The sequence below is a fragment of the Schistocerca piceifrons genome, chromosome 8 (genome assembly GCF_021461385.2).
Source record: "Schistocerca piceifrons isolate TAMUIC-IGC-003096 chromosome 8, iqSchPice1.1, whole genome shotgun sequence".
NCBI classification, from domain to species: domain Eukaryota; kingdom Metazoa; phylum Arthropoda; class Insecta; order Orthoptera; family Acrididae; genus Schistocerca; species Schistocerca piceifrons.
This window is the reverse complement of record NC_060145.1, coordinates 331,552,128-331,565,407: the sequence shown is the minus strand read 5'-3', so window position 1 is coordinate 331,565,407 and position 13,280 is coordinate 331,552,128.

Genomic DNA, 13,280 nt, shown 5'->3' with positions numbered 1-13,280 from the left:
AGTCACGCACTTGGTTGTGTGCTGTCTCAAGAAATAGAGGACGTAGAGCATTTGGTAGCCTAGGTGCATCAAGGCAAATGTACTGAGCAAAGAGGAATTACTTCACGACAGTCCTGTCTGTAGAACCACCTACTTCGATGTTATCGCTATGGGAAAAGTTTCAAATGACAGCGGATCATGCAGCGTTGAAGTGGTTGCTGTGACTGGAGGACCCGTCGAGTAGGCTGAATGACGGGCAGTACGACTGAGTTAGCTAGAATTTGTGGTCATCCGTAAATCTACAAAGAAACATGGGAATGCAAATGGCTTAAGTAGGAAAGTAACAATGTTGCAAATAGATGGTAATGACCTTAACGAAAGGCAAACAGCACAGACGACTGATAACGAGGTAAGCAGTGTAGTTTGCAGGATGGGTTGCTGTGCAGAGAAACGAAGTTGGGACCACAAATAGTAGCACCAGCAAACCTTAGGAATAGAGTGCTACAAGAGACACAGGATCAAGTGTTAGTGAGTCACGAAGGATGTAGGTCTACCCACAGAAGAGTAGCGGTGAGGTATTGGTGGAAAAATGGGAAGATGGACATGAACCAGTATGTGCGGAACTGCATACATTGAGCGAACAGAGTTAATTTGTGTCAAAAGAAAGTACCACTGCAGAGATTATATGAAGCATTAGTACCCTCTGAATTTCTTGGTATTGATGTTTTAGGTTCCTTCAACAAAACACCAGCAGGGAATAAATACGTACTCATGATTATATATCATATTTCGAGATATTTGTAAATGGTCGCAATGCCAGACAGCAACAGTGACACAAGCGCTAATAAACAATTGGATACTAAAATCTGCGGTACCTGAAACGATAATACTAGACCAGGGAACCAACTTTATGTCAGATTTGTCCAAAGAATTGTGTAAGCTGTTATGAGTGAAGGAATTGAGGACGAGTTCTCTGCAACATCAACGGAAAGAGTTAATGGAAACATAGGGAAGATGCTAGGACGCTATGTGGACCCATACCATACATATTGGAACGTCTATTTGAGGTATATGGTTTCAGGGTGCAACTCGAAGAAGCAAACAAGTACAGAGTTGTCGTCATATGACATAACAGATGGTCGTAAAATGCCATCGCTATTTGACGTGTTGAAAACCAAGAAGGGGAAGACAGGAGAATCGGTTAAGGACTTTCCTAGGGTAATAAGAGAAATATGGAACAGTGTGCGCAAGCGAATACATCGGAAAAGCAAGAGGAATCAGTGATCCATGCAGCAAGAATGCCACAATACAAGGTCGACCAATGGGTAGGGTTATCGGTTTATTACACCTTAAAGGGAAATATGAAGAATTTTTTACGAAGTATCAAGCGCAAAATCAAGTTATGGGAACTACGTCACCAGTGAACGTCAAGATTCAGTTGCCGACGAGAAAGACAATTAATTATGTTCGTGGGATGATTGAAACTTTGTCGAGGGAGCCAAGAGGTTGTCCCAAGATATGGAGGAGCAGACCGGAAATGGAAAGTGAAAAAGAGGATGTGGAGAAGCGGACGAGAGGTTTCAGGTGAAGTAGTGATAAGCAGTCCGTATTGGTTAAGACCTAGGAGAAAAGAAAAGATTTTTGTTTTCTATGTGTTGAATATAGGTCTAGCATAACGTTTAGTACGGGCAAAATGGACTGCTGCTGGGCAACAGGGGACTTCAGAAGGAGGAAAGAGTAATAGGTATCCCGTTCTCAGGTAAGGTACGCTGGGAGGGAAGATAATGCAGGCCATCCGGGCTACTGGTCGTCATCGGAATGGAAGCATTGTGGGACCAGCACCTGGAGGGGGGGGGGGGGGGGGTGCCGTTCGCGAAGCAAGAAATATGGTAATAACCAGGCATCGCTGCGTGATACAGGTTGTATTTAACGCACCTAAGATGCGAATGCGGTGAGACAGGTAGAGGACGCCTTCGTCAATTTATGAGAGGGGGAGAGAATCTTGGAGTGCTCAAAGAACTTACACGGGTGTGTAGGAGAATACATGGGACTTATGAGAAGTCGAAGGATGAGATGGCATAATTTCTTGGGATTACACCCCATACGAGAATGAGAGAGACGTATTGCAACACATCTACATGTACCAATGGCCATGCAGCAATCGTCAGCCGCGCTAGTGGAGGAATGGAGCGCCCTATACAAGAACTCCTTATCAACTTCGAGCCGCGCGGGATTAGCCGAACGGTCTAAAGCGCTGCAATCATGGACTTTGCGGCTGGTCCCGGCGGATGTTCGAGTCCTCCTTCAGACATGGGTAAGTAGTGTATAAGCTTAGGGACTGATGACCTTAGCAGTTAAGTCCCATAAGATTTCACACACATTTGAACCAACTTCGAACCAGGATGGGAGCACGTTGCAGAGCATGTGTTGCCGTCCGTGGTGATCACACACCATATCAAGAACCATATCCCGCCGTTTATAAGGTCCAGGAGACCATCATGAATCGCGGTGACTTCAGTGTAATTATTATGTATGAATAAAAGTGTCATTTCTGTTCGTTGCATTGCGGTTTTTTTTTAGTTGCTTTCTGCATGATACTGCAGCAGTTCTTTCTATGTATGGTCAAAGTTTCATCGAGCTATGTTACTTGGCAGTGACATTTCATGCGAAAGTTACCGTCGTCCTTAAGTTGTGCAGACCATGTATAAAGCAAAACATTGAAGTAAGTAAGAAAGTATCGACGTCATAAATCTAGAAATAGGACAAGCAAAACACAAGTACGACAACACAATAATCAAAGAGGGAAGTAAGTTAGCAGTAAACCCATAACGGCTAGAAAAGTTTTTAAATGAGTGATTTTCAGTTATTTCAAAGGATCTGCAACAGAATTTACCTATTGCAGGTGCAGCATCCAATATGAATTACGTAGCTAGCACGATGATGATGTATCTCACAACCGAACAAGAAGTCAGGAAGCAAATACAAAAATTAAAACATAACTCAGGAGACTTAGATGAGATGCGAATCTCTGTTGTGAAGACGTGCAGACAAATTCGATAAACACACGTGATAAATTAGTTGTTTCAGGTATTTATCAAGAATATATAGGGCAAGTACGGTTTGTATTCCTAATCAAGAGAGGTATTGAGGAAAATATTGAAACTACAAATCAGTTTCCCTAGTATAGTCATTCTCAAAAATAATAGAATCAATCATGAAAGACATCTCAATGAATTACCTGGATAAATAAATCTTCTTAAAGAGTAGTTTGGCTTCCAAAGTAGCAGAAGTACATTACCTTCCATAGCAGAATTTACAAAAATGGTACTTGAAGTCCTCGACAAGGATAAAGTTCTCGACTAGGATGACAGTGTTGGCACATATTTCCAAACGCGTGCAAGGCTTTTGACAATGTTGACCATAAGATATCACTAAACAAATTAGAAACACTCGGTAGAAGAGACCCCAAAAATATTAACACAAGTTTTCCTCATGACGGTATATTGGGACCAATTCTTTTCTTAATATACTTTCCAGAGTTACAAGATGTTGAGAAAATTTTTTTTTTTTTTGCTGAGGCTGGCAACATCATAGTCTCTAATAGAACACCAAAACTCCTAGATGAAAAAGTAAATGAACGACTCAAAGATGCGTACATTGAAACCAAAGAAAACAAGTACTATGGCTTTCACTCTGACGAGGGAATATAACTCTGTCACCTTAGTCATAAATAATAAATTTGTAGACTGTGTTAACAACACATAATTATTACAAATTAGTATTAATTATCTATTAATTTAAAAAGCCAGTCAAAGGATACCTCTTAATATTGCATACTATAGAGTAAAGTTTACTAAGAAAATTCAAAGCAGGTGTTCATAATAAAAAGACAGTCCTTCTTGACGCATAACACGAACATCTCACCTTCAACAGTTTACACATCATGTGGGGACGCTGGCTCAGCTTTTCAGACAGGCAGAAAAAATGACAACGAGTTGTAACAAAGGCGTGGTTGCACGCAGTCTACAGACTAAATGAACAGTGAATAATTTTTAATATAATTAAACTGCTTTAGATATTCGCAAATGGAAGAGAACCGTATGTTAGGTATAACTGACGGAGGTAGGGCATTTATTCAGAGGACCTGGACAGCATAGCCGGTAGTTTTTACTAGTAATTTGAAATTTAATTTCTCAAAAATTCTAATAGATATTGGAATCGAACTTTAAGCAAAAATGAATATATTGTTACCTCCATGTGAAAAAAATTTAAAAACTGTGGAATAAATAGTGGAGTGAATACTTATTTTTATCTTAAATACTGAATTACGTGTAATTTTTATTTTAGGTACAAAACCTATTTTATTGTTTTAATTATTATCTTGTTTATCATTTTATTGTTTCGTCTGTTTTAAAGAAATGCCTTTAAGAAGTCAATGTTTTCTACTAATAATTTAAGAACATATGACATGCTCAAGCTTAAAATATTTAATACATTGTTGAATAATGTGGTTCACCGTGTAGCCAAGTACTATATTACTACTAAGCAAAATTTTGTTTTTGTAGCTTTAATTTGGTTGAGATAATGATACCCAAGTATCAGAAAACGTTGATTATGAGAATCTGAAACTAAAGATTTGGTTATAATTTTTTCCTCAGTGATAATATGTCAAAATATCCCAGCTCCATGATCTTGACTCTGAGTGTCCTTTTCATTTTCTTCAGTTTTCTATCTTTTCTTCCGTATTCTATCCTCCTCCATCATGCTTTCAGCAGCGTTTCAGCTTCAGCTACATGTTGCCTGTTCACTCGTAGCAGCTGACTTTTCATTATGTTCCCAACTCTGATGCCTGGTCTGCTCACGGTTTTTAATCTGCTTGTTACTGCATCATCAAAACATGTTATGGCATCCAGTACACCAACATGAAAAGCTGACATGCCAACAAAAACAGTTTTTGGGAAGCGTTCCCAAAGACAACCAGTGAAGCATTCATTTTTTATTTTGCCATGCCAACATTTTTCCAGAATATTTATATTGGCTTTAGCCCTACCATAACAGTTTCTGGCACGGGTTATGCGTGTGTACGTCTTTGTCCATTTGCTTCACAGCTATTATGCTTACACCATGAAGTGTTTCCTTTTCTGCAGAGGCCATACTGCGGATGCTCATCAGTGGATATTCTCTGAAACAGATTTGCCTAAATTGCCTTTCTCAGCTCACTGGCATTTTCGCTGTTTCATCTGTTTGCTAGACCACAATCTTCTGTGAGGTTTTTTTTAATTTCTGATTTGGTGAGTCTGCCTTGTCCACCAATTGCTTTTCCATCAGAGACCTATTTCTTGCTGTAACATCCTTGCAGGATTTCATAACTCTTGCCCCCATTCTCTTCTGTAGATGTCCTATTCATGCTGTTTAAAAAAAATTTCAGTTTTACCATATGCTTTAGCAGCCAAGCCAGTTAACGTATCGCACGCAATGTCTAGCAATTGATCTATTAAAACAGAGACTCCCCCTCACTTTCCGTACCGAAGTCTTCAAAGCTTTTGTTACATTTGTGTTCACTTGCCACACTGGCACAACCTTGGTATTGTTTTGTCCGGCACCTCGCATGTATCTGTAGAGGTAATTGAGACAACTCCATTCAGCGATGTATGGCCCTCTTCTGCCGGAAACTATCCAATGCAGCAACAATATGAACAGATTCACGAATATCTACAGTTTCTTTCGCTGCCTTCTGCATAGAATCTCCAGTGACTACTGTTAGGGCATTATGCAAACGTTTGTAATACGACTCAGATGTGGCAAGTGGCGATGGGAGATCTATCACAGCACAGAAAATCTGGGTTGCTTTTCTTCCATTCCCAGTACACCTCATGCCATAAGCAAAGCGAATATTCACCTCTCTATATTTTGTACATGTTACAGGAGATGTCATTGTACAATTCGTTACCTGAAAATTTTGCTGGATGGGACTCTTCTCTTACTTATGTCCTCACTAAATGTAAGGGATTTTTCAGTTACATTATTTACAATTAGCAACAGACAAAAGCAATTCTGAAAGTTTGAACTTACTAATTAAAATGTAAGTTATTTTCAGTATTTACAAAACCATCTTGTTCATTTTCGGAAGGATGTTTCAATTTGTGTTTCGAAGCGCCAACTGGCGAACTTTTAGGCCTAAACTCACTTCGCTGTGGCGTAATAATATCTTCATTTTTCAATTTCTAACAACAAGATAATTCTGACTACCATTTGCGATGTAAAATGGTTGAAATACGCAGTCATAACAAAAAGTTTATAGCATGAACGCAAGCGACAAACATAACTAAACTCAAGTAATCTACTTGTATAGACAGAAAGCTCGATTGCAATAAATCCCCGCTCAGAGTACAGTCGATTTGTTCTTCAAGGATATTACACAGGCGAGCTATTAAGAAAATACCGGCGCCTATATTAAACAACGAGACATTGTAGGCATGGTTTTGTGCTTGACAGTACTGTGACAGCTAGGCGTTCCCTCGCCGCATCTACTAAATTTATTTTGATTATGAAAAATACAAACAAGAATAGCCTGGCAGTCAGCGTTATTAGTTTAAGGCCTTCATTTGCTTTTCAGTATTAACTTATTTAGGTTTTACAAATACTACAATAGTCACTGCCATTTCCATAGTCCAGTTGCATCCACTTCTTACAGGAAATTCATTGGGGCCAATCACACTTGGGTCCTTTTTGTCATAAAAGGAGCACTTACAGGCAAGACAAAAATATAGCTGCTGTCATTCTCTCAATTTGTGTCACTCAGACGTAAAGACTCCACATTGATTCAAGATGAACTGTTTGCTGGCCTCAACTGCTTCCTTCGCCGAATCCGTTCTTTTGTGCTTTGTCTCTCATCTGTATTCTTTTTGACTGCTCGTTAGGATCCTTAAACTGTACATTTTCCTCTTGGTCTGCCTAGATGTTGAAGTTTTAGGAACAGGGCTTAGATCATCAAAAGAGTAATTATTAGATTGTTCTCCACGACTTCTGGATGGTCCTGCAGCACATCTGAACTATCCTGCATTACACATAAGAGTAGCTAGCTCTGTTTTGGTGTTTAGCGCTGGAGCATGCGTAGGTGCTGAAACATGACTCGTGGTTGGTACAGTAGAATTACTAGCTTGTTCTACATCGCGTGTTGGTATTACATTTCCTGCTTTTTTGAAACTGTCAACTGTACCGCCAGTTGCTCTGTCGTATATTTCAAATGCGTAGTCTGGGGTTTTGGATGGGTCATGTGAATATATCCACAGAACTAAAATACAGAAGTGCCATCATCGACAGTTGCAGCACAATGCTGTGCAAATTTAGCAGCTGTCCAAACTGCAAACAAAAAACTTTGTGGCCTGGATGTTTGTGAACCCAATGGTTGGTAGCCTGTGCAAACATTTTTTACTGGCTTGAAGCAGATTAGACGTCGGGGTTGCAAGTATTACGTAGTATGGCTAGGACGGTTGAGGAGAATAATGTGGTTCTCAGCTGCAAAATCAAGAAGATTGACATCAGAAGAGAGTGGCCTGTGTCCGTCCCAAATTAGCAATACTTTGTCAGATTCATTCCACAAGGAGCTGCAAATTCAAATGATGAATGAAATGATTGTTCAACCAGTTCATAAACACATCGTATTCACATAAGCAGACCTATGATTCATTTCGACGTGAGAGCCTTTAAAGCATACAGTCTTCGTATTCAGGTTTCTTCCTGTTCGCTTCAAATATACAAAATTGTGGAAGGAATTCCCATTCGGCATTGCAGTAAGCAGTTAGGGATATGGTTGCGCGTTTTTCTTCTGACGTTACGTGATGGATACCTTTGAAATCTCTCACTGCTAGACTTCCCAGGTTCATTGCTCAGATGAAATCCACACTTCTCCATGTCACAAACTTTCTCAGGCTACTGACACAACTTGTTTTCCTTGCAAGTACGAAATAACAAGGGAAAATAGTTCTCTAACTTTTCTTGACACATTCCCAACCCTCTTGCAGTGGGTAGACCAGACCATTCTCTACAACAACAGTGGGATGTCTTTGCAAAAATAGATTCAATCAGTCGTAGCCTGCCAGCTTACTTCATTTACTGAATCGACTAGATATTTCATTTTTCTCCGCAAATGGATAAGCCAACCGCCGAATTGATTTTGGCGAAGGTGGATATTCAGCATCTTGCAGGCGCTACCCCACTAAATTACAGGATCATATTATTAACGTCGATATGCAGCAGCATTTTGAAACATACATTGTGTTGGAACATTATAAATTACCCCGAAGAGAAACTATTGGCACACAGTAAAAACGGATATAGAAAACATCATTCTTCCGAAACACAACTAGTTCTCTGCTCACACGAACTGCTGAATGCTATCAACAACGGATTTCAAACTGATTCCGTGTTTCTGGATTTCCAGAAGGTTTTTGACACTGTACCTCACAAGCGGCTTCAAATCAATTTGCGTGATTATGAAATACTGACTCAATTACGCGTCTGGATTCGTGATTTCCTGTCGGGTCACAATTAGTAGTGATTGACGGAAAATCATCAGGTAAAATAGAAGTGATTTCTGGCGTCCCCCAAGGTAGTGTTTTAGGCCCTCTGGGTTCCTTATCTTTATAAACGATTTAGGAGACAATCTGAGTAACGAAAATTTGGCAACTGTCCCTAAATAATGAAAAGTGTGAGGTCATCTATATAAGTGCTAAAAGGAATCCGTTAAACTTCGGCTACACGATAAATCAGTCAAATCTAAAGGCCGTAAATTCAACTATATACCTAGGAAGTACAGTTACGAGCAACTTAAACTGGAAAGAACACAGAAAATGTGGGAAAGGCGAACCAAAGACTGCGTTTTATTGGCACAACACTTAGATGCTCCAACAGATATAGTAAAGAGACTGCCTACACTACACTTATTCGTCCTCTTCTACAGTACTGCTGTGCAGTTTGGGATCCGCATCGGATACGATTAATGGAGCACACCGAGAAAGTTCAAAGAAGGCAGTGCCTTTTCTACTATCAAGAAATAGGGGAGAGAATGTCACGGACATGCACGGGATTTGGGTGAAAATCATTAAAACAAAGTAGTTTTTCGTTGCGGCGGGATCTTTTCACGAAATTTCAACCACGAATTTTTTCTTCCGAATGAGAAAATATTTTGTTGATGCCGACCTGCATAGGGAGAAACGATCATCATAACAATATATATATATCCAAGAGAATAGTGCTACAAGGTCCATTTACATGAGAATATCAATATACCCCGAGAATAAAATGGTCACCGGAATACACTCCTGGAAATGGAAAAAAGAACACATTGACACCGGTGTGTCAGACCCACCATACTTGCTTCGGACACTGCGAGAGGGCTGTACAAGCAATGATCACACGCACGGCACAGCGGACACACCAGGAACCGCGGTGTTGGCCGACGAATGGCGCTAGCTGCGCAGCATTTGTGCACCGCCGCCGTCAGTGTCAGCCAGTTTGCCGTGGCATACGGAGCTCCATCGCAGTCTTTAACACTGGTAGCATGCCGCGACAGCGTGGACGTGAACCGTATGTGCAGCTGACGGACTTTGAGCGAGGGCGTATAGTGGGCATGCGGGAGGCCGGGTGGACGTACTGCCGAATTGCTCAACACGTGGGGCGTGAGGTCTCCACAGTACATCGATGTTGTCGCCAGTGGTCGGCGGAAGGTGCACGTGCCCGTCGACCTGGGACCGGACCGCAGCGACGCACGGATGCACGCCAAGACCGTAGGATCCTACGCAGTGCCGTAGGGGACCGCACCGCCACTTCCCAGCAAATTAGGGACACTGTTGCTCCTGGGGTATCGGCGAGGACCATTCGCAACCGTCTCCATGAAGCTGGGCTACGGTTCCGCACACCGTTAGGCCGTCTTCCGCTCACGCCCCAACATCGTGCAGCCCGCCTCCAGTGGTGTCGCGACAGGCGTGAATGGAGGGACGAATGGAGACGTGTCGTCTTCAGCGATGAGAGTCGCTCCTGCCTTGGTGCCAATGATGGTCGTATGCGTGTTTGGCGCCGTGCAGGTGAGCGCCACAATCAGGACTGCATACGACCGAGGCACACAGGGCCAACACCCGGCATCATGGTGTGGGGAGCGATCTCCTACACTGGCCGTACACCACTGGTGATCGTCGAGGGGACACTGAATAGTGCACGGTACATCCAAACCGTCATCGAACCCATCGTTCTACCATTCCTAGACCGGCAAGGGAACTTGCTGTTCCAACAGGACAATGCACGTCCGCATGTATCCCGTGCCACCCAACGTGCTCTAGAAGGTGTAAGTCAACTACCCTGGCCAGCAAGATCTCCGGATCTGTCCCCCATTGAGCATGTTTGGGACTGGATGAAGCGTCGTCTCACGCGGTCTGCACGTCCAGCACGAACGCTGGTCCAACTGAGGCGCCAGGTGGAAATGGCATGGCAAGCCGTTCCACAGGACTACATCCAGCATCTCTACGATCGTCTCCATGGGAGAATAGCAGCCTGCATTGCTGCGAAAGGTGGATATACACTGTACTAGTGCCGACATTGTGCATGCTCTGTTGCCTGTGTCTCTGTGCCTGTGGTTCTGTCAGCGTGATCATGTGATGTATCTGACCCCAGGAATGTGTCAATAAATTTTCCCCTTCCTGGGACAATGAATTCACGGTGTTCTTATTTCAATTTCCAGGAGTGTACATTTACGTTTGATTGCAATATAAAAAGGGAGCGCTATGTCACATTTGACCTCATGCAGTGACACTGTACTGAAGTTATCTGCGTTCATCACTTGCATGGTACACCGTAATGATGTAAAATGAGTTACCTAAACACTATTTATCAGAATGTTGATGTATCGCTGCTGATTACCCATTTACGGATGCGTAAATACAACAGGATATAGAATTTCAGCTTAATAATAGATGTGGGCACGCAATCCTTTACGCTAACTGTCTAACCTACGCAAGGTGTCAAAAATAAACATTTTCAGTTTGATTTAAAGACAACTCCATTTATCAGATATCGTGCATCACTAGACAACAATGACTGTCGCAGCACAGTTTACCGTTTCATGACATAGAGTCAATTTTAACTTATAGTGAAAAATGTATTTTTGTTAATTTCGTAGTCATGGACCAAATTATTGCTTTGAAGCCAAGTGTAGATTTATTGAATTATTTGTTTCCGTCATTCAGCAGTTTACACTAACTACATAAGCTCTGAAACGTAATTGTTTACCAAACAGAATATTTTAAGATTAAATTTTTGTCTGTTTGTAAGCTGTCTCTGGATAGAAAGAGAACGAGATAAAATGGTTCAAATGGCTCTAAGCACAGTGTGACTTAACATCTGAGGTCATTAGTCCCCTAGACTTAGAACTACTTAAACCTAACTGACCTAAGGACATCACACACGCCCACGCCCCAGGCAGAATTCGAATCTGCGACCGTAGCAGCAGCGCGGTTCCGGACTGAAGCCTCTAGAACCGCTCGGCCACAGCGGCCGGCTAGGGAACGACATAATGGACACTACTAGTCAGATAAGAAAGTTTAACTAATGCATACCAGCAAGTCAAACTTAAAAGTCTGAGACTACCAAAGTGGTCCTAGCGTTAAAAATATAGAAATAGTAAGACACGACTGGCCTTGAGCCATACAATCCGAGAAAGTAAGCCCTGCTCGTGTATGTAATGCCTTCCAACTCAGCCTTAGAGGACAGTGTCAAGCTTTGGAGCAGAACGATGCAAGCAAAATAAAAAATAAATTTAAAAAAATGAAACCGAAGCTTAGTTCATCCTCATCAATGAACAAAGATAAAGTAGTGAAGCGCTGTAACACACTTTTTTAGTAGCTATGGAGTGGCATATTATTACAGAGTTCAGTACCTTCAGAAGCGCTGAACAGTTGAAAAACGGTTGTCTCAAAGCAACATTGTCAACAAATGTTTATAAACGTGGAGAAATAACATCTAATTTTAAGGATATATGTCAAGTACGTATAAAATACAACTGTTCAAAAGTAACAAGAAAACTCACATGTGGCTGTAAAAATGAATAAATAGGCGCGTCACAAACCTTATACTATAGGCAGTGAAACGTAACGTAAAGAGTACAAGTTAAAGCTGTGTAGAAATGCCGGACATTTAGTCGAATTTAAAACTGTTTCCATACAACAGCGAAAAACTGTTTAGATGATGTAAATGAAAGTGAACAACATATGCAGCAGACAATAAAATAAACGAGCAGTAAGAAGAAAACAAGGTGAGTAACTAACAATGGATTCAAACTAAAATATTACGTTTAATGGTTCTGTTGTCGCTCTTTGGCATACGAATTTCAAATGTAAGACCCGTCTGAGAGGTACAGCGGAATGATGGCATCGAAAGAACCGCCTCTTCCCTCCCTCCTCATGCCAACAAAAACCTAAAAGCCTTGTAATTACAAGCCACGTGACACAAAAACTAAGTGACGAAAAAATTGAAAGTGAATGTAGGAGGGAACAGTGGCGGGGGTACCGGAGAGGGGAGAGGGGGGTGCGGAAGAGGAGCCGGTGAGAAGAATGTAGAAGAGGGGGAAAATGGGAAGGGAGTGACGTGTTGGGGCGGAGACTGTGGCACGCAGACAGACATAATAAGATTTTAAGTACTCAAGTACGCCAGAATAAGATCTTCACGTTCGCACGGACATTCTACCGATTGAGTACTTCAGGCTCATTATTCTCAGTAAAATTTTCTTTTTTTCGATATATCACATGAAATGCTCACATTGTGACTAAACAGTTTGCCATATAGAATCAAGGAACTGTAAGAATATTTACATGAAAAAAAATTGCCTTTATGAAATATATGTTTTCTGTGACGATGAAGTCAGTGCAGGTAGATCTATCTCCAGAATCGTCACCCAATTACGTTACGCACTATTACATGAAAATCAGCCTTATAAACTCTACACTAAAATTGCCTGGCGAGCCAGCAGAGCAGGAAGTTAATACGCTACAGCTATGGGCTTGACATACCATTATGTGAGAAACGCGGTTTTGCCCTTCTCTGTCCGAATCATACGCTCTGAGAAAAAACCTCACTGATCCGCAAGACCGCCACAGTAGCATTTCTGCATTTACAGTAACACTCTTCAGTGTAACTTCCGTTAACATTTGTAGGAAGCTCCTGGCAGAAGGCTAGAGGCAACGAAGAGATTCTAGTGCGATATTCACTTAAATTTGCAGAGCGGGAATGAGGTACGACAAAGAGTGAAGCGT